General features: G+C 40.4%; 1 long non-coding RNA gene across 1 annotated transcript; it reads right to left on the bottom strand.

Annotated features, from left to right (window-relative positions):
* Positions 1–2,272: 2,272 nt before the first annotated feature.
* Positions 2,273–2,506, bottom strand: LOC117274982 (uncharacterized). The gene is made up of 2 exons (XR_004505138.2): positions 2,402–2,506; positions 2,273–2,313 (listed from the first exon to the last, which is right to left on the bottom strand). It is a non-coding gene; the product is annotated as an uncharacterized lncRNA (long non-coding RNA).
* Positions 2,507–26,216: the final 23,710 nt, after the last annotated feature.

Below are 26,216 nucleotides of genomic sequence, written 5' to 3'. Positions count from 1 at the left end.
ACCCATGACCAGATGGCATTATATACGCATATATATTATACGCATCATGGGTCTCAGAAAAATTACGTATTTGATAAAATTTATCCGACAGGCATATTACTTTTATGACTTTCCGAGAAAATCTTATTAACGTATTTCTTAAGGCATATTATTTTTATAGCATTTCGAGAAAATATTATTAACGTATTTCTTATGCATTTATACATATACATTGACCCATGACCAGATGGCATTATATACGCATATATATATGTATATGGAATATGAAAAAAGGTTATGGCGTTATATACGCACCACCACTTGATCAGCTAGTATACGTTGATGATTTGCCCACAGTGGCTGAAAGTATATAATGGGATGCCCTCGGAGGCTTGATGATGCTATGAACGCATATACTATGCATGGTATGATATTTATACGCATATGCATGACATTATAAAAATAAAATGACTAGCAGAGCTATGCACACGTACATGTCGAGTCTTTTACTCCATGTTTGGCCGTACCTGAATTAGCAGTTTTGCATGCTGGACCAGACATCTTTGAAGAGCATGATTCAGAGTTGGTATGTGAATAACAAGAATTCTTGCTATTGGTGTTTAACACAACACTTAAGGTTATACATTTAGATATAGCTTGTGCTATAAGTAAACTGAGTCGATATACGAGCAATCCAGGCTAATCTCATTGGATGGCAATGAAACGAGTTTTGGGATATTTAGAACATACCCAGAACTTTGAATTGCACTACAAGAATTTCCCTGCGGTGATTGAGGGATACTGTGATGCAAATTGGATCACCGGTTCAACTGATTCTAAGTCCACGAGTGGATATGTATTAACTATTGATGGAGGAGCGGTATCTTGGAAGTCGTCCAAACAAACACGTATTGCCCGCTCTACAATGGAGGCTGAATTCATAGCCTTAGATAAAGCTGGTAAAGAAGCTGAATGGCTCCGAAATTTCTTGGAAGACATTCCATTTTGGCCCAAACCGTTGGCACCAATATGCATACATTGTGATAGTCAAGCGGCAATTGGAAGGGCTAGGAGCGTTATGTATAACGGTAAATCTCGTCATATACGACGAAGACATAAAACCATTAGGCAATTACTCTCTAGAGGAATTATCACGATTGACTATGTAAAGTCAAGTGATAATGTGTCGGATCCACTTACAAAAGGCCTAACTAGAGAGGTAGTTGAGAAATCATCAAGGGGAATGGGGCTATGGCCGAGAACAAGTCATTGTGGCAGTAACTCTACCTAGAAGACTGGAGATCCCAAGATCTAGGTTCAAGGAGATCAAACAAAGTCATTAATGACGGTTCAACATTGTCAAATAAAATTTTAGTCCGTTCTCGTGATGAGACAATGTTCAGTACCAAGGATAAAGCATTAAGGCTTTTTAATGATTTCTAAATTTGATACGGGATATATCAAATAGTGTATCTACAGGATGACACGTTTAGGAATTACCTATGTAAGTGTGAAGTGTTAGCCGCTTCAAGGAGAACTTTGTAAGGCCAGTTCTCTACGCACTTATGAAACCAGGCGGTGTTCATGGCTAAAACGAATACAACAATGAGAACCAAAGACGGTTAAGGGTTGATTGTGTGACTTATGGTTGTCTAGGTATACACCAAAGATCGACGGTTCAAAGATATCAAATCAACCGATTGACCGAGTATATCCGACATAAGTTTACTACGGAAAGTTCAAAGGGGAACCTACTTATCCAGATGCGATTAATCCTTGCTTGTAAATCACACAGTTTTTCCATGCATACTTCCGTGATATAGCCATTCCCCATTCATGTGGGGGATTGTTGAGGTTTTGTTTTTAAGATGAAATAGTCTTAAAATGAGGGTGAATGGGAAATGGAGGGAAAATGAAATTTTTTAGTAAAATTTTAAGTTTTCCCCTCTTGACAATGAGACATTATCCCATATTGGAAGAGGAAGAAATTTTTGGTGGGTATATATATAATTGTTCTTCTTGTAGCTCTTAAAGAGTTAAGAAGAAAGCAAGCCTCGCGCCGTCGTCGTCGTCGCTCGCTCGGCTCGGCTTCGGCTACGGCTACGGCTTCGGCTTCGGCTTCGGATTTGGATTTGGATTTGGATTTGGATTTGGATTTGGATTTGGATTAGGTCAAATGATCGATTGATTGATTAATTTACAAAATGGGGTTTCAAGACCTACATTTTCTCTAGGAATCTTGTCATACGTTTTCTCAAGGTGAATAGCTTAGGTAGTAGAACGACTCCTGATCTTTCGTTATTGTCCCATCCTCTCCCTCTTCCTCTACCACCGCTGCCATTGATTCAGAACCATAATTTTCTAATTCAAGATTGAAACTCTACAGAGAATTATTTAGCTAAAGAAGAAGAAAACATTTTACCTTCGATTGGAATGAGCAAAGGCAGAGGAGGATGAAGAAGGTTTGTGGAAACCCGTGTTGTCCATTGAAGAAGTTAAAGCAGGGAAACCACAGAGCAGAGAAGAAACTCATGCTAACGATATGTTGAAAACACACACGTACTAGCGATTTATATTTTATTTTATTTGGATAGTAAGAGATTGAATTTTTTTTCTTCCAATACAATATTAATCATTGTAACATATGCAACAAAAGGGAATAAAATATCAACAATTATCACCAAAGATCGAGTCAAAAGTATCTCAATTCTAAAAAAAATCAGCAATTATTTTCCATAAGTTTATCAAAGCAAATACAGTAGAAAACTCAATAATTTACATTATTAAAGTCTACATATTCAAGAATCAAAAAACAACAAACAAGAGTCAATAGCATAAATTAAAAATAACCAATAAAACACTAATAAAATTCTGAAAAAGTTAGAAAGAACAAGGAATTTACTTGGAATGCCAATGCCATGGCAGAAGAATAGCAAGTAGCAGCACCAAGGTAGAGAGATTGAAGAGAGAGAGAGAGAGAGAGAGAGAGAGAGAGGGACCGGTAGATCCGGTTCACAACAACAGAATCGCCCACAGGAGTGGACACATAAACAGGAGTACTCAAGGACTCACGAGGAATACCCAAGAATGGAGCAAATACAGATGACACATATGAATACGTAGATCCTGGATCAAATAATACTGAGGCATCTTTGCCACAAACAGAAATAATACCTGTAATCACGGCATCTGAGGCCTCTGCATCTGGTCTAGCCGAAAAAGCATAGAACCGAGCTGGAGCGCCAACTGGCTGGCCTCCGCCTGGCTGACCTCCACCCCTAGGACGACTCCTACCCACCTGTCCTCCACCTCTGGGTGGTCGGACCACTGGTGGAGCAACTGGTCCAGTAAGCATAGGCTGCTGACCCTGCTGTACTGGTCTACCTCAAAGCCTGGGGCAAAACCTCTGCATGTGACTGGGATCCCCGCACTCGTAACAACTCTTCGGTGTGATGGGGACCTATTAATACAAGTACTCTTATAAATCATGGATCTACCTCTGATAATCACTATTATCCTTAGCCCCTTGGTAGGCGCCAAACTGTTTACCCCAAAATTGGGTAACAATTAAATTTGTACGCGGTTTAAGGATACGTGGAATAATTTAGCACGAATAATTAAGAATAACAGATAAATGAATTAAAGATGAAACAAATTATCAAACCACTCGCAACGTTAAGACCAGAACTGATCTTAAATTGAACAATGAGCTCATCCTCGATTTTACCCTCGATTCAAGCCCAATCATTCTTGACTCTCTTGTGATTTTATTCCATGAATCTATCTTTATTTTTAGCAATTGGTTGATGAATTTAAAGAGGAAATTGGGAGTGTAGGCCTAAAGTTCATAATATTCTCCCTCTCACATTTAATCGTTGCTTCTCCTGCATAGGGCTAAGCACTACCCTCTTTACATAGGGGCTAAGCACTACCCTCACCATTGCATAAGGCTAAATGCTGCCTTTCCTTGCATGAGACTAAGCACTATCTCCACTACATTGCATGAGGCTAAGCACCGCCTCCATTATTGCATAAGGTTAAGCACTGCCTCCATTATTGCATAAGGCTAAGCACTGCCTTCCCTTGCATGATACTAAGCACTGTCTCCGTTCGGTCGGAATGGATATTTATTTATATCGAGTGATCTCACAACTATCGGGGTACTCAATTGATGTGCTTTATCCATATAGAATCGCTTTAAAATCTTTTTAGTGTATGCTGATTGATGGACAAAAATTCCATCTTTCATATACCCATTTTGTAGACCAAGATAAAATTTTGTCTTTCCAAGATCTTTCATTTCAAATTCTTTCTTTAAATAGTCTACTGCTTTAGGAAGCTCCCTAAAAGTTAAGAATTTTTACCGATCATTTTCCCCGAGATATGATATGATTTTCAGCTCCAAAGCAGAGATGCATGCCACACCTTTCAGTACTTGTCCTTCTACTTTCTGAGTATTGCATGCACGTAGCGTAGTCATGAAAATATCTTACTCATGACACGTCACCTGTGCGTCTAGTATCTCGCTTAAGTGTTAGGCTTACCTAGTCTTAGAGACTAGGTGCCGTCACGATATCCTACATGGAAAATTTTGGTTCGTGACAAGTTGGTATCAGAGCTCTAGGTTCATAGGTGCTATGAGTCATAAGCGAGTTAGTAGAGTCTTGCGGATCGGTACGGAAACGTGTGTACTTATCTTTGAGAGGCTACAAAACTATTGGCATAGTTTCACTTCTTTCATTCCTATCATGCGAGTTTATTGATCTCGGGGTTTGAACCTTTGTCATTCTATTCTCTCACAAATGGTAAGGACACAAGCTGTAGTTACCGACGATGTTGCCCCAACATCGGTGTTGCTAAGGGCCGAGGCAGAGGCAGAGGCCGAAGAGGAGAATGTGCTACAGTTAGAGCACCTGTCAGAGCAACAGTTGAGGAGCCACACTAGCTCCTGTTGGGGGACAGGTACCGGAGTTGCCTGTTGTTACCCCAGGACTTCAGGAGACTTTAACACAGTTTTTGAGCATGTTTGGCACATTGGCTTAGGCGGGGTTGATTCCGGTTGCACCAGCTACTTCACAGATCGGGGGAGGAGCTCAGACTCCCCCTGCCTGTACTCAGGAGCAGCGAGTTCACGTTGGTCAGGTTCCAGGTGTCATGCCGACACAGCCCGTTATCCTAGTTCAGCCCGTAGTTGCATCTGAGGAAGAACAACTTAGACTTGCGAGGGTTGAGGAGTATTACCCTCCTACTTTCAGTGGTTTGGCTTCAGAGGATACGCATGGGTTCCTAGGGGAGTGTTACCGTATTCTCCGCACTATGGGTATTGTGGATACAGGTGGGGCTAATTTTACTACGTTCCAGCTTAAGGGGGCGTCATATCAGTGGTGGTGAGCACATGAGTTGGGTAGTCCGGCCGATGCAGCTTCACTTTCATGTATCACATTTTGTTTTGGATTATTACATTACTAGTTAGTATAAAATAGCCAACTAGAGAAGGGTATATTTGTCATCAGTCTGTATCATATTTTCTTCAATTCGGAGTCAGATTTGAGTAAAACTGGTATGGTTGGACTCGTAATTGAATGGGTTATCAGATTTCATAACTTTTGCCGGATTCCGAGATGTGGGCCCCGCGGGCGAATTTTTAATTAATTTCGGTATTTTTATTAAAAATGTAGTATTTCCTTATAGAATTTATTTCCTATAATTTTTAGTGATTGTATCGAATTATTTTGGCTAGATTCGAGCCAGACAGAGTTGGATAATCGTGAAAAAGGCAAAATTATGGATTAAATTGGAGCAAGACGAGGTAAGTCTCTTGTCTAATCTTGTGAGGGAGAAATTACCTCATAGGTGATTAAAGATTAAATAATTGTTGCTAATTTTGGGGGGCTACGTACGCACGAGGTGACGAGAGTCCATGCGTAGCTACTATTAAATGCTAAAGTCCAGGTAGTTTAGGACTCAAAGCATGCCTTACTTGTGTAAATTGTATTCTTTGATTTATTTATATTAATTGATATCTATATGAATATATTGTTAATTTAAAAGGATCAAACCCCCTTTAAATGTCAATTATGATGGCCATTGAAGAATGTGTAACGGCAGGCAGTGAATGCCATATTCCTTGTAACGGGCCGCATACTTAATGATGTAGAATATTCCTCACTAATTGCTACCGGGTGGCATGCATTTATTTCATCTTTATAAGTATCATTCTCTCTGGTATCATACATGATAGTTGCGTTCGGATTCAACTATCTTCTGTCTTCGGCTCCACGTGTCACCTTCTCATGCAATCATTTAATATAAACATATTTTACCCTATATATATATATAGCCCCCCCTGCTTTTCAGTGGCATAACTTTGTGTATTGGATATAAGTTCTAAGGATATCTCCAAAAATCGCCTTCTACTAAAAAATTGATTTTGAGTTATGAACTCAAACCCCCATTTTTGGGACTTTTAATCTGCCTAGATAGGCCTTCTTCATGTTCCCGACTATTGCTTCGCGTTCGCGAAGGCCAAAACCCAACTGCCTCAAATCCTTCATCGCGTTCGCGACCTCCTCATTGCGTTCACGGAGGCCAACTGTCTCTGCTCCATCATTTCCTTCTTCGCGAACGCGAAGGAAGTCCTTGGCGAAGAGTAATTTGAGGGACTGATAATTTAGCCTTCGCGAATGCGAAGCTGTGGACGCAAACGCAAAGAAGGAGCAGGGCAAGCCTACGCGAATGCGGCCCAGGCAATGCGAACGCGAATAAGAAAGGAAGATTGAGGCCTGGGGTGGTTTGGCCTTCGCAAACGCAAACGCGAACGCGAACGTGAAGGAGTTGGTTAGCTGGTCATCGCGAATGCGACGAGGAGTTGCGAATGCGAAGAGGTTTAGGTTACCTTCAATTTAAGTATAAGAATATTACAAATTCTAATTCTCCTCATTGTATTTATATTCCAATATTCTTAAAATATATTGGAATATAAATACATGTGATATATCAGTGTTAAGAATCAAACTTAACACTGAAATTCCCTAGAGAACATGGAGAGGGATAAAAAGGGCGCGCCTCATACTGTTAAAACTGGGCCAACAATGTTTATTGGCCCCGATCGGAGTTTTTTGATGCCACCCCTATGACCCAACATGTGAAAGAGATCGTTACATCACCATGCTTATGATGAGTAAATGTATGGTCTCCAGCAAAAGATGTGGATACTAAGACATGTAAGCTTAGTATAACTTATTTTTAAAGGGCCGACTAAATTGGGCATAACAACTTCGATTGCTGCTGCCCCAAAAGAATCACTTGGAGCATTCTCTTCGGTTCGAAGGGATTCGAGGGCCCTTTCAGACATATCCTCCATCCGTTGGCTCCGATGAGATGAGTCTTCGATCTCCGATAAATTCGGGGATTCCACCCGATCTCTTTAGTTCAAGCAATTTGGGGCATCGGTGGTTCTCTTCGTTCGGGCTGCCAGTGCGGACCCATCATTTTCTTCTTCTCCTTTTTCATCTTCATCCCTTAGACGCAGAACTGATTCCATGGTCAAAGTAATGGAATTCTTGTTCGGCTTACGAGTCGTCCTCTTCTTCGGTTTTGGATCTTCGGAAACGATGGCTCTTTTCCTTTTATTTTCCTTCACCAGCTTTGGGACAGAGGCCAAAGTTTTTTCCTCGTTGGACAAGGGCCTCAAAACCGCATCTTTACCCAGACCTGCATATGGAAAATTTTGTTAAGATATTCAGAAACTACCTCATTCGAACTATCAAAAAGTAAGAGAAAAGGGCTTACAATGATTTTTGGCCTCCCACCGACCCTTTGACAAATCGCGCCATGAGCGCTCGACGTATGTGGAGGTCGAGACAAGAGCTCGTACCCAATTCTTGAGATCAGGAACTACTCCGGGCATCCAGGGAACCGCTACATCACAAAAAGAAAAGTGTCGATGAGAAAAGAAATGAAAGAACAAAATAGAAGCAACAACAGGATCACACTTACGTATCATATTCCACTCCTCGGGAAAGGGCATCTTTTCGGTCGGAATCAGGTCTGAAGTCCTCACTTGAACGAACCTGCCCATCCAACCCCGATCCCTGTCCTCGTCAATACTCGAGAGCAGAGCCTTGGAAGCCCGATGTTGAAGTTTTATTAACCCTTCTCAAAAAAGTCAAGGACGATATAATCGGATAAGATGGTCGAGGGTGAACGACATCCCCTCGATTTTGCTCACGAAATATCGAATCAGGATAACGATCCGCCAAAAAGAAGGATGGACCTGGCCTAGGGTTATTTGGTATTGATGACAGAAGTCAATAATAACGGAATCGAGGGGACCTAACGTGAAAGGGTAAGTATACACATTCAAAAACCCTTTCACATAAGAAGTGATATCGTCGTCAGAAGAAGGAATCATTATTTTTTTTGTATCCCAATTGCAATCTTTCTTTAGGTGTTGGAGGTGCTTCTCGGTTATCGAACATATGTATCTCGATACTGGTTCACATCAGCCAGGGACCGATGAGCCTTTATCGACCTTAAAGTCAGAAGTAAGGACGCACGCCCCGGGAACGCACTACTCAGGCCGTGGTCATGCCAGTGTATCATCGGCGGCACATTGTAAAGATGAAGCCTTCTCCTGTATTATATATACAAGACCCAATGGCCCAAAACTAATGAGACTATCTATTGCAGAAAATAAATACAATTGGGCCTGAATAATTGAAATGAAATATCAGCCCATATCTATAAGTCCAACATCTCCCTCAAGTTGGAGGGTGACACAACCATCAACTTGCGAATATGCAAATGTTGAGCAGGACCAGGCAGGATTTTGGTGAAGACATCAGCAAGCTAGCTGGGAGGCACTTGAGGTGTGAGAGAGAGAAATTAGCCCTTCAGCAAGTTTGCTACGAACAAAGTGGCAGTCCAATTCAAAGTAGTTTGTGCGCTCGTGAAAAACGGGATTCCTGGCATTGTGAATAGAAGACATACTATTACAAAAATGAGGAATATGAAGAGCAGAAGGGAAGCCAAAATCAGTAAGCAGCCTGCAAACCCAAATAGTTTTAGCTACAACTTTACTCATGGCCCTATACTCAATCTCAGCTAAAGAGAGTGAAATCACAACATGCTTCTTGGACTTCCAACCAATGAGACTCCTACCAAGAAAGATGCAGAACCCATAAATAGACCTTCTACTTTCAGGGCAGGAACCCCAATCACTGTCACAATAAACTTGCAGGGACAAATCAGAAGAATTATTAAAGAAAATCCCAAAATCAGAAGTGCCCCTCAGATATCTCAGCAAATGTAAGGCAACCTTCATGTGAGGCTCACAAGGTTGCTGCATAAACTGGCTAAGATGTTGTACAACAAAACTGAGATCATGCCTCGTATGGGTGAAAAAGTTAAGCTTACCAATCAGACTTCTATACTCCTCAGGTATAGGAAGAGAAGTGTCACGCCCCGAACCTAGGAGCGATACAAGCACCCGGTGCCTCACCTAACCTGGCGTACCAAATTGCGACTAAGGGACTCTGAGCACATAATGTCATACTTTGGCCATGGGGCCACCTTGCAAGACAATTTGCGAAGCAAAATATAAAACTGAATGGAAACTAGCGCTAACTAAACATCAATATAAAGCTAGGCTGAAAAGGCCGTCATAGCTATTACAGCTGACAAACCACCAAATTATACATACCAGGCCTACAAACCCAACATACTGCACTAACCAACAGGATATGTCTACAAGCCTCTACTGATAGATGTACTATGATCGGAACAGGGCCCCGACCTACCCATAACATATATACAGATATACATAAGATGTACACAAAAACTCTAGACCTGGCAACTCCGAAAGACGTGGAGCTTACCGATCAAGGCTGAACTCGGGAAACACCTACTGAGGAGGTCTACCCGTCTGTCTGTCTGAACCTGCACGCATGAAATGCAGCGCCCCCAGAAAAGGGACGTCAGTACAAAATAATGTACCGAGTATGTAAGGCAATAAAATAATTGAAAGCTGAAACTGAACTGATAATATGATAACTGAAATTAACTGGGAGTCAAAAATGGTCTGGAGATATACTTACCTGCTGATACTGACTCAACTCTCTCAATATATTAAGTAAAATAAATGTCCGGCCCTATAAGGCTCGGTACGTGTAAATGCTCGGCCGTAGTAGGCTCGCTCATAGGCGCTCGGCCATACTGGGCTCTGTATCTCGGCCATCCTAGGCTCGCTCATAGGCGCTCGGCCACAGTAGGCTCGGTATATATAACTTACCATCTGATCAGAGGTTGCCCAATAGGGGCCTGCCCACCGATTATAGCTCGATGGTGGTGAAAATAGTGTAATACTGTATATATATATATATATATATATATATATATATATATATATATATATATATATATATATATAGACCCTCTGCTCTCTTGACTGAATAAAGACAAAACTAAACTGAATATGAAGTCCCGATAAGGAATAATATTGTAACTTATGAGACTAGAATAATGTGAATAAATTCATGAATACGAACTTCTCTTTATGTCTCATTATTAACACATGTAGCTACGAGATCATGCCAAAATGAAGGAAGGGCTTAGCCTTAACATACCTTATCACAATCTTTCCAATCACCAAGTTGAACTCACCTCTTTGCACCTTAATCTACAAGAATGATAATAATACTATCTTTAAGTTACGAAAGGTACAACTATCGCACAACGAACGACAAACTTATTTTGTATTAAAACGGGCAGCATCTCCCCTATAATCCTTACTTCCTCCAAATTCAAGATAACACCAACAATACAAGAACAGAACAATAACAACATATATACATCATTTTCCAGCCCTATATACACCATCAAATACTACAAAACAGCCCAACACACCCCAATCTCTTCGTACACAAAACGACCACCGTAGTAGTGTCAAACGACCCGAAAATGTTATGACGAACGACCAGCCAACCACCCTACATTTATATGGTGTTTATAAACCCCCTTCCTCCTCCAAAACTCCACAAAATAGTAGTAAAACACGCAGCCCAACAGCAACACAAAACAGTCTACAAAACAGTCCGCTACAAGTGAATAACTCGAACTCACGGCTTCCGATCACCGTCCCGTGAGTTCTTACAAGTATAGAATGACTTACCATGAATTTACAGAAGAAAAATTGGATGAAAGAGAGCAGTAAACTCACCTTATTTGTTGGATAACTCAGCTCTTATCTTGGTTCTTCAAACTCTAGGTTTTACCTCCAATTAGAACTTGAAAGGGAGAGAAAATCAATTAGGGTTTGTGGGAAATTTTTGGGAGGATTATTTGCAGAGCTTATGTCTGGTTATTATGCTCTATTTTAAGTCTAATATATGAAAAAAATAGGCCCTTAAAAGGCCTCTTTGGACGACCCGAAATGGCCTATTTTTGGGCTTTCATTTAAGCAAGTAGGTGACACACCTACTTGTCACCTAGCAGCTTGCGCAGTATCGCACAAATGCCCATATCTTTCTACTCTAATTTCGTATTGACAAATGGTTTAATGATTTGGAAAATAGACTGATAGATATTTAATTTGATGGGTGGAACACCCCATAACTCTAAGTACATTGGGAGAAAATCGCAGTTACATTTGACCCAAAGTTTCAGTAAAACTTATGAATGTAACTTGTGATGACTTTCATCGACTTTTGTTCCACAACTCGCTTGACTTCAAAACATAACACACGGATGTCATACGACTAATATAAATCATAACATAATCTCCTTATCATGTTAATCACCCTAGTCTCACCCCAAAGGCACATGTTATAACATTTCCAACTTGTCGACTTTCGACAAAACATTGTTTTATTTAATTGCTTTAGCTTCTAAACTGTCCAACCCTCTTTGTACTTGTTGTTCATGATCTTCAATATTTGTAATCTTAGAGGTAACATGATTAACTTACTTTATATACTTTTAAATATTATCTCATTCTTGGTCCTACATTAGTTTGCTTATGACGCATTTTTACGTACGAAAATATAGGGTGTAACAAGAAGTACCAACGCTATCCTTCAATTTAACATTCACTTCTAGAGGGCAAGTAATAGGAGAGCATGCATCAGAATGGAACTCAGCTAAGAGATCAAGAGTAAATTTCTTTTGATGCAGTAGAACCCCAGAAGTAGTATGCAACACGTCAATACCAAGGAAATAGTTAAGAGACCCCAAATCTTTGATTTTAAACTGATCATCTAAAAAATACTTAAGGAGGATATTTTAGAAATATCAGCCCATGTAAGAATGATATCATCAACATATACTACTAAAATGACCAAGGAAGTGCTAGAACCCTTGGTAAACGGGAGAATGAGTATATCCTCTAGAATGCAAGGCTTGAGACAACTTGGTATACCATTTCCTAGAGGCCTACCTCAAACCATAGAAATATCTCTACAATTTACACACCAAAGGAACAGAAAAAAGAAGAAGAAGAAGAAGAAGAAGAAGAAGAAGAAGAAAGACCAGGAGGTAACCTCATGAAGACTTCCTTATCTAGATCACCGTGAAAGAAGGCATTGTTAACATCATGTTGAATCAAAGGATGATGTTGCTTTATATCAACAACTTCTAGGGTTTTGACAGTAGAAAGTTTTACAACAGGGGAAAAAGTTTCCTGAAAATCAACACCCTCTACTTGTGTGTCACACCTAACTACAAGCCTGGCTTTATGGCATCCTGCCATTCAGGGACAGTTGTTGCGTGAGAATAAGAGTGAGGCTCAGGAACATGTATGTAAGTGACAGTAGGAGCAGATGAACTAGAGGCATGGATCAAAGAAGAAGAATGGAAAACAAACGCTTTGAGATAACCAGGGGGATTATGAGGTCTAGAGGATATCCTTAGAAAATCTGGGGAGTAGAAATATGAGAAACATGAGATGGAAAAGTGGAAGCTGTAGGGGAGAAAGAGGGACTAGAGGAAAATAATTTAAGAGGTGAATGGGAAGTAGAAGAAGCAGGAGCAGAAGCAAAAGCAAAAGCAGGAGCAGAAGCAAAAGCAAAAGCAAAAGCAGGAGAAGTAACGGAAGGAAGAGGAGAAAATGAGGCAGGGCTAGGAGAAGGGAAAAATTGAGAAGAAGGAGCAACATATTTTGGAAAGGGGAGATATGTTCATGAAATATAATATCTCTAGAAATAAAACAAGTCTTGGCAGGTAGATTGTAGAGTTTGTACCCTTTTTTGGCAAAGGGATACCCACTGAAAACACAAGGGATGGACCTAGGGAGTAACTTATCCTTATGAGGTTTGGTATATGTGGAATAAAATAGGTACCCAAATGCCTTGAGAAGGGAGTAAGCAGGTACAGACCCAAAGATCAATTCATAAGGGCTCTTTCCTGACAACAGACCAGAAAGAAACTTATTGATGAGGTAGGTTGCAGTAAGTACACAATCTCCCTAAAACTTAGTGGGAAGATGAGACTGGAAGAGAAGAGCTCTAGCAGTTTCCAAAAGATGTCTATGCTTTCTTTCTACCACCTGATCGTAGGCTATAATATCATGTTTTAGTCGATTATTACCTTCCAATTTACTATACTTTAGTTGAGTTTGAGCTTTAATCGCTAGTGTTTTGCACTAATTATGTGTTTTATACCTTATAGCAGTGATTCTGGGCTATGTAGCTGTTATGGAATGAATTCAAGTGATTTGAAGATTTGAAGTTTGAGTAAAAGCTCAAGGAATTAAGCCGAGATCGTGTTTGGGTATTAACAGATGATAGTTAAGAATGAACGAAGAATCTAGTAGGTATATTGCGTAGTTCCTAGTAAAATGCACATAACCTTTCGCTCGAAACTCCGTTTGGGATCCACAATATATTGTTGGAAATCTAATTCAAAGGGATACAACTTTCCTGTTTTACGTTTCTTAAATTCCTAACAGAACAGGGTAAAATGTGTGCGGCCGTGCACTGGCCGCACATATGGGGAAGAATGGTATGCAAAGTGCGGGACCAGGTGCGCTGCCGCGCATGTCCTATTCGGGAAAAGCCCTATTTCTCTAAGAAAGGGTAGTTTCATCTGGGATTTGTTTTGGGGGCGGATTAAATACCCTAAAACACCATTTTAATGGAGTTTTTACATACCTTAGGCCTAAGGAAGCTTAGGAGAAGAAGGAGAAGCAAGAGCACAAGGATTTCATCCTTCCTTCCTCACTCAAATCCGGATTTGGATTGTATTTATGTTTTCCTCTATTTTTGTTTCATTTGTGAAGAACTCCTCCATATCTATGGAGTAGAACCTTTTGGGTTTTGATGGATTATGTGTAATGATGGTTGTTTGTGGATTATAACTCTATTTTTATGTATTTGAATCATTTTTAGAAGATTTAATTGTTGTATCTATGTTCACTTGTTCTTGTAATCGAGAGTGCCAAAATCAATATCCCTGTCGGGTGGCATACCCGGGAGATCCGCTGGAAATATGTAGAGCTTATAACTTAGTTCCACCGATTTTTGGAATTAAGTTGTTGATGTTCTATTTTGGAAGTTATTACGAGTTTATCTGCTTTACTTTAGTATCTCGGTTTGTTATTTTTATTAAGTTATTATTAAATGTTAGGCTTATCTAGTCTTAGAGACTAGGTGCCATTTGGGATGAAATTGAAACCTTTGGAAAATTGTGATATTATTCCCCTTAATTGGGATGAAACTGGAAGCTTTGTAGATTGGAAAAGTCAACCCGCACGGCATATGTGGGAAGGCGGCCTAGCTGATCGGGTGGAGATCAAACACCATATTATGCATATGGTGGTACTACTCTTGGTAACAACTTTCTTTCGCATCATATGTCAAACCACATTGTTGGTGGGGAGATGGCCTAGCCGATCGGGCGTGATCGGACTCCGTGCTAACAAAGACGGTGGTATATCGGTGCTTATGATCTCCCAACCAAAATTGTATATGAAGTTCTTATTTTGAAAATTATTAGGTTTTAACTGAACATTTGGATATTGTTGATTATGACTTATTGTTTCTATGTGTTGCCTTTTCTTATGTGGGCATTCTATTTTGAAAGAGGACTTTTAGCTATGCATACTAGTGCTATTCGATAGTGCTAACGTCCCTTTTGCCGGGGGCACTACATCTTTAATGGATGTAGGTGGTTGAACAGCAAGCGGCATTGATCAGTGATAGCAGTGCACTCTTTTTAGTTGATTTGGTGAGCCCCACTTCATTTCGGGGTCATGTATCCTTTGTTTCTCATATACTGTGTTTTAAGGTATAGCCGGGGCCTTGTTGCTGGCATTTTCATATTACTCTTCTATTGTATTTAGAGGCTCCGTAGACAAGTTGTGGGTTGTGGTTTAAGTTGGGAATTGAACTAGAAATGTTGGTATTTGGAAATCATGTTTTTCATTTACTCTATAAACTCGTAATATTTTGGAAATTATGAATGAAGCTGCTAATGAGAATGAAAAAGGAAGTTGTTAATAAAATCTTTTCAGTGAATGATTAATGGAGTACATCTCCTCTTTATTCATGGATGTGTTTGGGTAGAAGGAAATCTAATAGGCTTGCTCGGCCGGGTTCTCTCGGTTGAGCGCCGGTAGCGCTCCCCGAGTTTGGGGCGTGACAAACTTGGTATCAGCAGAACACCCTCAACTTTGAAGCAAAAGGGTGGAAAATATTTATGTGTAGTCGCATAGACCCAATCTAGAATGAAAACAATCGCCCAATCCCTCGGGCAGTCCTAGTTTCTTCCATCATGGCCGGGTACCCAATCAATGTAGGTGCCATCATGCCGGGCAACATGTATATGTTTGTCAGGCAGGGTGAAAGCTCCTATCCATATCCCAACACTATCACCGAGTATCTCACGGATGTGGGAGTGGAGCCCAAGAGCTTTGATACAAAGGTTAGGGCTAAGCAGCCCTTCTCCTGGTACTCTCTGAAGGACCCAAGGAACTCGAAGAACAAGGGTAAGTTGACTACTACCATAGGCCAGTCTGATGAGTCGTCGGTGGTAGTTGCATATTCATCTGCCATACCTCCACCTCCATCTTTAGGGCCATTAGTATCAGTGCCTTCCTCCTCTACTTATCCACTCTCAGTGCTGCGAGTTTCCCAGACACTGGCGAGTCTCACCAACTGGATGCAGATAGCTACTGCAAAGCTGTCTCGCCTATCCAGTGCTGTTGCAGCTCAGACTTCTACTCCAGCACCCTAGATTCCTCAGTCAGTAGAGGAAACTTTGAAGAAAATATTAGAGAATCAGAAGACCATCATGGACACCTTGGTGTCACATGAGGGAGTAATTGAGGAGCTTCGGAAGCAGGTGAAGAAGATGAGGAAATATCAGGCTTCGAGGAAATCAGTTGACAAATTGAGATGAGAGGTGACCAAGATAGCAGCCGTTGGAGAACTTCCATTTGACTTACTGATGGAGACAGATCCATCAGTACCAGCAGACTGATCAGCACCAGTGGCACCAGCTAGCTAGTCTGAGGAGCCAGACCTTGCTATCCACACGGCTGAGGCGATGCTACAGATGTTCACCAACCCAGCTACTCCCCGAGCAGAGGATGATGAGATCCAGTTGGAGGAGCATGAGGGAGGTGATGCTGCTATGGACACTGAGACCACATAGGGAGTCGTCCTCTCTACTCTTTCCCATCCTTGTTTTTATTTTGTTAAGCATCTATATTAACATGTAATCCGCCTTAGGTTTTACTGAAATTTGGTACTCTCAATTTATCATAAAAGAAACTAATTTTTATATCATAACATGTAATATAGAATAGATAAATTTCTATATTGGCCTCTTAAATCAACTTCCACTGTCCTAGCAGAGGGGAGGCCAGGCCAGATATTATGCCCTTCCTACTAGGACAGAAGTCGTTGCTTCCGATTCTGTTATCATAGGTATTATTCCGATCTGCCATAGAGATGCATCAGTCTTATTTGATCCAGGCTTCACTTATTCTTATGTGTCATCTTATTTTGCCCCTTATTTGGGCGTATCACGTGATTCCTTGAGTTCTTCTGTTTATGTATCTACACCCGTGGGTGAATCTATTATTGTGGTTCGTGCGTATCGGTCGTGTTTAATTGTTATTAGTGGTTTTGAGACCGGAGCTAATCTATTATTGCTCAGTATGGTGGATTTCAATATTATTTTGGGCATGGACTGGTTGTCGCCCTATCATGCTATTCTTGATTGTTACGCTAAGACGGTGACGTTGGCTATGCCAGGTTTACCGCGGCTAGAGTGGAGAGGTACTTCAGATCATGTTCCTAGCAGTGTTGTTTCATTTCTTAAAGCTCAACGAATGGTTGTGAAGGGGTGTGATGCGTATCTAGCCTATGTGAGAGATGTTAGTATTGATACTCCTACCGTGGAGTCAGTTCCTATAGTAAGGGGAGCTCAATCATTTTTTTCTTTCGCTCGGCTTCTAGGTGAATGCTGATTCTTGTTTCATTTACATCTTCTTCGCTTCCAAGATTGACCATTTCTGTTTCTTCGAGATTGAGCTTCTTCTGACTCTCTAGTTGCTCGATTTCCCGCTGGAGATTTTCTGGCATCATACGTTTTTCATATTCCTCTTAATCAGAGTCATTATGCTCAGCGATTTCGTTACATGTCATAATTGTGGAACGGGGTTTTTTATCGGTTTGATTACTGAGAGGTTAAGCTAGGTATAAATAAAGTAGTAAAAAAAAGTTGCGATATTTAGGAAAATTATTCTTTTATTTCATCAGAAGGGCAGCGTCTTAAGTGTTCACAAGTGGCAAATGACAAAAATGTATAGACACGATACACGCCTCAACTGACCGTGCTCTTTTCAAAAGAAAACTTTTACAGTTCCATACTACCAAGACTCCTGGCGAACCAAAGATGGACTGGCTGTCCAATTCTACAGCTCTACACCTAGTTCGGCATTCCTGATAGTCGGTGAATTGATGCCAGTTCCTTCACAACATTCTTCAATCATATTCCCGAACAACATTCCCATCTCATCGACGATATCATCTTCGGATGCTGAACTCTGTCCCGGACTTGTAACATGCTCTGGCATAAAAATCCTTTTCCTGGAGCTAACGGCGCAAGCTTTCCCTTCCGATGGCTGATATACTATGTCAGCCCTTCCTTTCTGCCCATTATGTTCGATTGGCTCTGTGATTTCATCTGACTTGGCTCCCAACCCTATTCCTGGCCTGTATCCGTATTCCATCATCTCCATCATGGACATATTAGATCTATACGACAACTGCATTCTTAAATTTATTCAGTCTTCTCCATCTTAGTAATTAGCATGATTTCTACAATGTGGAAGGCAACTCCGTCCAGCCCTTCAATGAATAGAACAACATACTCTAGATAGGCAGAGTGACCCGACTCATCGGAACCACAATCTCTTTCCATCCCCACTCAAATTATATGCATTGGTGCAAAGTAGATGGCACGGTCCCTGCTATATGTATCCAGGGCCTGCCCAGCAGCAAATTGTAGGAAGAGGAGATATCCATCACTTGGAACAACACCAGAAAATCGACCGGCTCGATTTGCAAAGCTAGATAAATTTCTCCAATAATATCCTTTTGTGAACCATCAAAGGCTCTCACCCTTACGTGGCTTTCCTTGACCTCCCTCAAATGAATTCTGAACTCTCTCAGGGTGGAGAGCGGACAAATGTTGACTCCTAATCCTCCAACGACTAGCACCCGGGACACCACTTTGTCCCCGCATTTGACCGTGATGTGAAGAACCTTGTTGTGACATGCCCCTTTGACAGGAAGTTCGTCTCTTTTGAAAGTGATCATGTTTGCTTCGACCATTTTCCCAATTGTCGTAGCCAACGCCTCGCTAGTGGTGTTACTTGGTACACTTACCCCACTTAGTACTTTCAACAAAGTGGAGTTGAAAGTACTAAGTGGGGTAAGTGTACAATCTTCCTCCAACATATCCCATGAATTCAATTTAGAAGAATATTACAAATTGTTTAATTGTTGATCGAATGCCTTTGCTAGTGCTTTAAGCATGTGTGTAACTGCTCGGCCTATCATATCACTTATTTTGCTTTTTCATAAGTGGGAGCGTATGATTACAGTAAATTGAGAAAATTCCTTAACTTCATAAGAATTTTCCATTCATAATTATATGATAGTGTACATATATATCAAAATTGGATATGGAGTAAGGATTATTGTCAATGGTATGGGACTGTATATGACAAAGTATACGCTAATTCCGTATACTTTGTCATATACAGTCTCATACCATTGACAAGATCCCAATATCCAAATGAACTAGCTCCATAGGACTTAGACTAAGAAAGGGGGAGGTTTGAGAGAATTCAAAGGCGGTGGGTGGTGAAGAGTGGTTAGGGTTAGGGGAGTATAAGGTTAATTAGAAGGGACAGGGTAATATGGGTCGTTGATCTCGGAGATCAACGACCATGATTAGTTGGGGGTTCTAGGTCGAGTTGATTAAATGGTTGGGTTGGGGGTTATTTGGTTTGGGCTCAGAGGTTATTGGGCTGGGATTGGGTAGTTTAGGTCCGAAATTAAGGTAAATTTGGGGCCAGATTTTAAATACCCAATGCTTAACAAATAAATAATTTATAAAAGTAATTAATAAATATCAAAAATATCATTTGTGCTCTAAGATGATTAAAAATAATTGCTTAATATTATAAAAATATAAAAAATTATTTTCTGCATAAATAAGGTAATTATACATGCATATGGGATATTATTGCAAAATGTGCAATTTGGCCCTAAAAAATGCAAATGTAATTATGATAAATGCACTGAAAATATTTAAAACCTCATATTGGTATAAATGATAAGTTTAGATGATTAAATCATCATAAAAATAATTTGTAGGGTAATTATTGGATATTTATATAATAAAATTCAGAAATAAATTGATTTAAAGCCTTTAAAAATTAGAAAATTCTTTTTATGAAAAATGCTTGTATATGATTATAAACTAAATGATGATGCATACATACTTACGCAAACCATCTACATTGGGCACACATAGCCTGCCCTAAATCTGTAACACACCGTCGTCTGCAATAGTAACCTCCTTGGCATCGCCGTGCTGAACTGTGTCCTTGAGGACAAGCAAATGGGGGTCGTCATACTGACGCTCTCTGATACGATCATATAGGGAAGACTGAGAAACCACAAAAGCCAAAACTTGACTCAACTCCGAAACATCTAGTCTAACAAACTCGTTGGCCGAGGCCTGAACATCCAATGCTAATGGCCTCTACGCTGCTGGTGGATAAGTCTGTGCAAGCAGAGGACCATATAAAGAACTTGCAGGAAACTCTCAGTATATTAAAGAAGTACAACATGAAGCTAAACCCGGAAAAATGTGCATTCGAGGTCGGGTCAGGCAAATTTCTCTGGTTCATGGTATCTATCCGAGGAATCGAGGTCAAATGTAACTGCAATTTTCTCCAAATATACTTAGAGTTATGGGGTGTTCCACCCATCATATTAAAGATCTATGAGTCTATTTTCTAATTTATTAAACCTTTTGTCAATACGACATTGGAGTAGAAATATATGGGCATTTGTGCGACACTGCGCAAGCTGCTAGGTGACAAGTAGGTGTGTCACCTACTTGCTTAAATGAGAGCCCAAAAAATGGGCCATTTCGGGTCGTCCAAAGAGGCCTTTTAAAGGCCTATTTTCTTCATATATTAGACTTAAAATAGAGCATAATAACCAGACATAAGCTCTGCAAAAAAATCCTCCCAAAAATTTCCCACAAACCCTAATTGATTTTCTCTCCCTTTCAAGTTCTAATTGGAGGTAAAACCTAGAGTTTGAAGAACCAAGATAGGAGCTGAGTTATCCAACAAATAAGGTGAGTTTACTTCTCTCTTTCATCTAATTTTTCTTCTGTAAATTCATGGTAAGTCGTTCTATACTTGTAAGAACTCACGGGACGGTGATCAGAAGCCGTGAGTTCGAGTTATTCACTTGTAGCGAACTGTTTTGTGGACTGTTTTGTGTTGTTGTTGGGCTGCGTGTTTTACTACCATTTTGTGGAGTTTTGGAGGAGGAAGGGGGTTTATAAACACCATATAAATGTAGGTTGGTTGGCTAGTCGTTCGTCATAACATTTTCGGGTCGTTTGACACTACTACAGTGGTCGTTTTGTATATGAAGAGATTGGGGTGTGTTGGGCTGTTTTGTAGTATTTGATGGTGTATATAGGGCTGGAAAATGATGTATATATGTTGTTATTTTTCTGTTCTTGTATTGTTGGTGTTATCTTGAATTTGGAGGAAGTAAGGATTATAGGGGAGATGCTGCCCGTTTTAATACAAAATAAGTTTGTCGTTCGTTGTGCGATAGTTGTACCTTTCGTAACTTAACGATAGTATTATTATCATTCTTGTAGATTAAGGTGCAAAGAGGTGAGTTCAACTTGGTGATTGGAAAGATTGTGATAAGGTATGTTAAGGCTAAGCCCTTCCTTCATTTTGGCATGATCTCGTAGCTACATGTGTTAATAATGAGACATAAAGAGAAGTTCGTATTCATGAATTTATTCACATTATTCTAGTCTCATAAGTTACAATATTATTCCTTATCGGGACTTCATATTCAGTTTAGTTTTGTCTTTATTCAGTCAAGAGAGCAGAGGGTTTATATATATATAGTATTACACTATTTTCACCTCCATCGAGCTATAATCGGTGGGCAGGCCCCTATTGGGCAACCTCTAATCAGATGGTAAGTTATATATACCGAGCCTACTGTGGCCGAGCGCCTATGAGCGAGCCCAGGATGGCCGAGATACAGAGCCCAGTATGGCCGAGCGCCTATGAGCGAGCCTACTACGGCCGAGCATTTACACGTACCGAGCCTTATAGGGCCGGACATTTATTTTACTTACTATATTGAAGGAGTTTAGTCACTATCAGCAGGTAAGTATATCTCCAGATCATCTTTGACTCCCAATTACTTCCAGTTATTATATTATCAGTTCAGTTTCGATTTTCAGTTATGTTATTGCCTTACATACTCGGTACATTATTTCGTACTGACGTCCCTTTTTCGGGGACGCTGCATTTCATGCATGCAGGTTCAGATAGACAGACGAGTAGACCTCCTCAGTAGGTGTTTCCAGAGTTTAGCCTGATCGGTAAGCTCCACATCCTTCGGAGTTATCGGGTCTAGGTTTTTGTGTGCATCTTATGTATGTATTTATATATATAATATGGGTAGGTCGGGGCCCTGTTCCGATCACAATATATCTATCAGTAGAGGCTTGTAGACATATCCTGTTGGTTAGTGCAGTATGTTGGGTTTGTAGGCCTGGTATGTATAATTTGGTGGTTTGTCAGCTGTAGTAGCTATGACGGCCTTTTCAGCCTAGCTTTATATTGATGTTTAGTTAGCGCTAGTTTCCATTCAGTTTTATATTTTGCTTCGCAAATTGTCTTGCAAGGTGGCCCCATGGCCAAAGTATGACATTATGTGTTCAGAGTCCCTTAGTCGCAATTTGGTACGCCAGGTTAGGTGAGGCACCAGGTGCTTGTATCGCTCCTAGGTTCGGGGCGTGACAAACTTGGTATCAGAGCAGTTCTGTCCTAGGGAGTCTACAAGCCGTGTCTAGTAGGCGCTTACATCGGCATTCGTATGATGTATGCGCTTACATCGACATTCGGGTGATCAGTGGCGGATCCAGGATTTTGGGTTCGTGGGTGCTTAACTTTTCTTGACGTACAGTTACTACCAATCACATAGTATAAGTGCATAACTATTTGAACATGACAATAAAAAAAAGTTAATAAAAAAACTCGTATTAATATTATAAATGCGTGTAACGAAAAATGCAACTGGCGAAAAATATTTTTAATGGATTTTACCACTCTAGAGGAACTATTTATTTTTAGAAGGGTCGAACTTTGGAGTTTCTTTCTTTGTTTGTTATAGATAATTACTAGGTAAAATACAAAAGGAAAAACTTTATCAAAAAAAAGGGAAGGTAAAATAAAATTCAGAGAAAAAGTAGTGTGGAATGAAAATAAATAAAGTAGTGGTATTGGATAAAAATTTAAAAAGAAGACCTAAATGGGGTAAAGGAAGAAAGTAAAATTGAGCCTGCTACGAGTGAGTTTCGAACTCTCAATCCCTCATACTACTAAAGCAGTCACTATCCTTGCTTGACTAAAGCACCCATCAGCCTTTTTGTTTTCTGGGTGCTTCCTGGTTTAATAGATCAAACGCCTCAAATTTTCTATATAGATGTGGTAAGGTTAGTGGGTGCTGAAGCACCCAAATTTAATATGTAGATCCACCCATGCATATGATGTATGCGTTTACATCGATATTCTTATGATGTAAGCGCTTACGTCGGCAGGGCATTCATAGTCAGTTTAATTTTTCTCAGGCAAGATGCATCGCGCGGATACGACTACTAGGGGTAAAAAATATTGAACGTATTTCTTGTTCAACTTTGAGAAAGGATAAGGAACTATATGGCATTTAAGCCAAAGATTGAGGAGAGGATGAATGATTTTCCAATTTTCCCACTAATTAAATTAATATACATTAACGGAACATTATTCATTATCAATCTCAAAAAATTAAAATTTCATAAAAGGGAATAGCCTTTTCTTTTCTTTTCTTTTATTTTCTGGTGGGAACTTTTAAAATAAAAAACGTCATAACAAAAGTAACATATGTACGATTAAATCTAAAAATATTTACCACCAAGTCCACATAATGAAAATAATTAAGCTTCGTTGACTTATAAGAAAAGGAATACCCGAATCCATGGTTGTTTTTATCATTTATTGGGTGAATCAAGTTGGAAAATTTAGAAAACCCTCTTGGATTAAATTGAAGATTTGAGGGTTGAGTTGAGGTCGGATTTTGGTAAAATTAGTATGGTTAGACTGGTGGTTGAATGGGATTGCGGATTTTATAACTTTTATCAGGTTCCGAGATATGGGCTCCACGGGCGATTTTGAGCTAAATTTTGGATTTTTTATGAAAAATTGGCATTTTCTTATGGAATTAATTCCAATAAATTTTATTGACTGAATCGAATCTAGCCACAAATAATTCAAATTAGCGTAACTAATGCGGCACGGTGGTGCCAAGCAGGTTACTGTTGGCGATGACAGAGTTTTAAGGATGCAGGGTCGTATTTGTGTGCCTAATGTGGATGGACTTTGTGAGTTGATCCTTGAGGAGTCCCACAGTTCCCGGTATTCTATTCATTTGAGTGCCGCCAAGATATATCAGGACTTGAGGCAGCATTATTGGTGAAAGAGGATGAAGAAAGACATAGTGGCATATGTAGCTCGGTGCCTAAATTGCCAGCAGGTAAAGTGTGAGCATCAGAGACCTGGTGTTTTACTTCAGAGGTTAGAAATTACTGAGTGGAAGTAGGAGCGTATCACTATGGATTTTGTTGTTGGACTCCAACGGACTCAGAGGAAGTTTGATGCAGTTTGGGTCATTGTGGACAGGCTGACCAAGTCAGCGCACTTCATTCCCGTGGCAGTTACCTATTCCTCGGAGCGGTTGGCAGAGATTTACATACGGGAGATCGTCCGTCTTCACGGCGTTCCCGTGTCTATTATATCTGATCGAGGTACGCAGTTCACCTCACACTTTTGGAGGGCAGTACAACGTGAGTTGGGTACGCGGTTTGAGTTGAGCACAACATTCCATCCTCAGAGTTCGCCTACAACAACAGTTACCAGTCGAGCATTCAGATGGCTCCATATGAGGCATTATATGGTAGGCGGTGTCGGTCGCCAATTGGGTGGTTCGATCCGGGAGAGACTCGGTTGTTGGGCACAGACTTAGTACAGGATGCCTTGGATAAGGTCAAGATTATTCAAGATCGACTCCGCACAGCTCAGTCCAGGCAGAAGAGTTATGCCTACTGTAGAGTTTGTGATATTGCATTCATGGTTGGAGAGAGAGTGTTACTTCGGGTATCACCCATGAAAGGGGTAATGAGGTTCGGAAAGAAGGGCAAGTTGAGCCCTAGGTATATCAGACCTTTTGAGATTCTGGAGAGAGTGGGAGAGGTGGCTTACAAGCTTGCGTTGCCACCTAGTTTAGCAGCTGTTCATCCAGTATTCCATGTGTCCATGCTTCGAAAATGTCATGGCGATCTGTCAGAGGAGGAAACTCATGAAGATTACCCTCTGGAAGAAGAGCCAGTAAAGAGGGAGATTCCAACTCAGGAACCTTGACAACAACTTGAATCAATAGCAACCAGCAGGCCAAAAAGGACAATAACGAAACCTGTAAGTCTCATAGAGACGGTTGCTTGTGCAACCTCAATTGTAGCTGATGGTGTTCCTACTACTTATAAAGACTCAATCCAAAGTTCAGAAGAAGATAAGTGGAGGATTGCCATGAATGAAGAAATGTAGTCCATTCATCAGAATCATACATGGAAATTGGCCAATCTCCCGAAGGGAAAGAAAACAATTGGGTGCAAATGGGTATTTGCAAAGAAAGAAGGATTTCCTAACCAAGAAGATGTTCGCTACAAAGCAAGATTGATGGCCAAAGGATATGCTCAGAAGGAGGGAATTGATTACAATGAAGTATTTTCTCCAGTTGTAAAATATTCCTCCATTAGAATTATGTTGGCTTTGGTAGCACAGTTGGATTTGGAATTAGTTCAGATGGCCTCTCAAATCGGCCTCCAAGCATCTTGAATCTAGCCACAGGTAATACAACACAATCAATAAAGGCTAAAAGGATCAATTCCACAAGAAAACCCGGCCCTCCGTGCCCACATCTCAGAATCCAACAAAAATCACAAAACCCAAAATCCCATTCACTCACGAGTCCAGTCATACCAAATTTACCAAAATCCGACCTCATTTGGTCACTCAAATCCCCAAAAATCCACTCTCCAACTCTCAAGCTCTAAATCCCCCAAATTTCTAGTTCAAATCCCTAATTAGATGATGAAATCAACGGAAAAACACCATAGCTAAGGATAATTAGGCTCAAGGAACTTACCTCAGTGAATAGCCTTGAATTTCCTTCAAAACTCACCTCAAAAGCTCCAAGGTCCGAGTTCAAAATTGTGGAAATGAGGAAACAATCTTGAAGTCCTCTATTTATACATTCTGCCCAATGAAACCGCACATGCGGTCCCTTTTGTCACTTCTGCGACGCCGCATCAGTGGACTCCGCTTCTGCGGAAAGTCACTTAAAACCCTTGGA

This window comes from Nicotiana tomentosiformis, chromosome 2 (assembly GCF_000390325.3).
Source record: "Nicotiana tomentosiformis chromosome 2, ASM39032v3, whole genome shotgun sequence".
Lineage (NCBI taxonomy): Eukaryota > Viridiplantae > Streptophyta > Magnoliopsida > Solanales > Solanaceae > Nicotiana > Nicotiana tomentosiformis.
The sequence above is the reverse complement of the archived record's forward strand: the minus strand, read 5'-3'. Positions and strand labels throughout refer to the sequence as shown.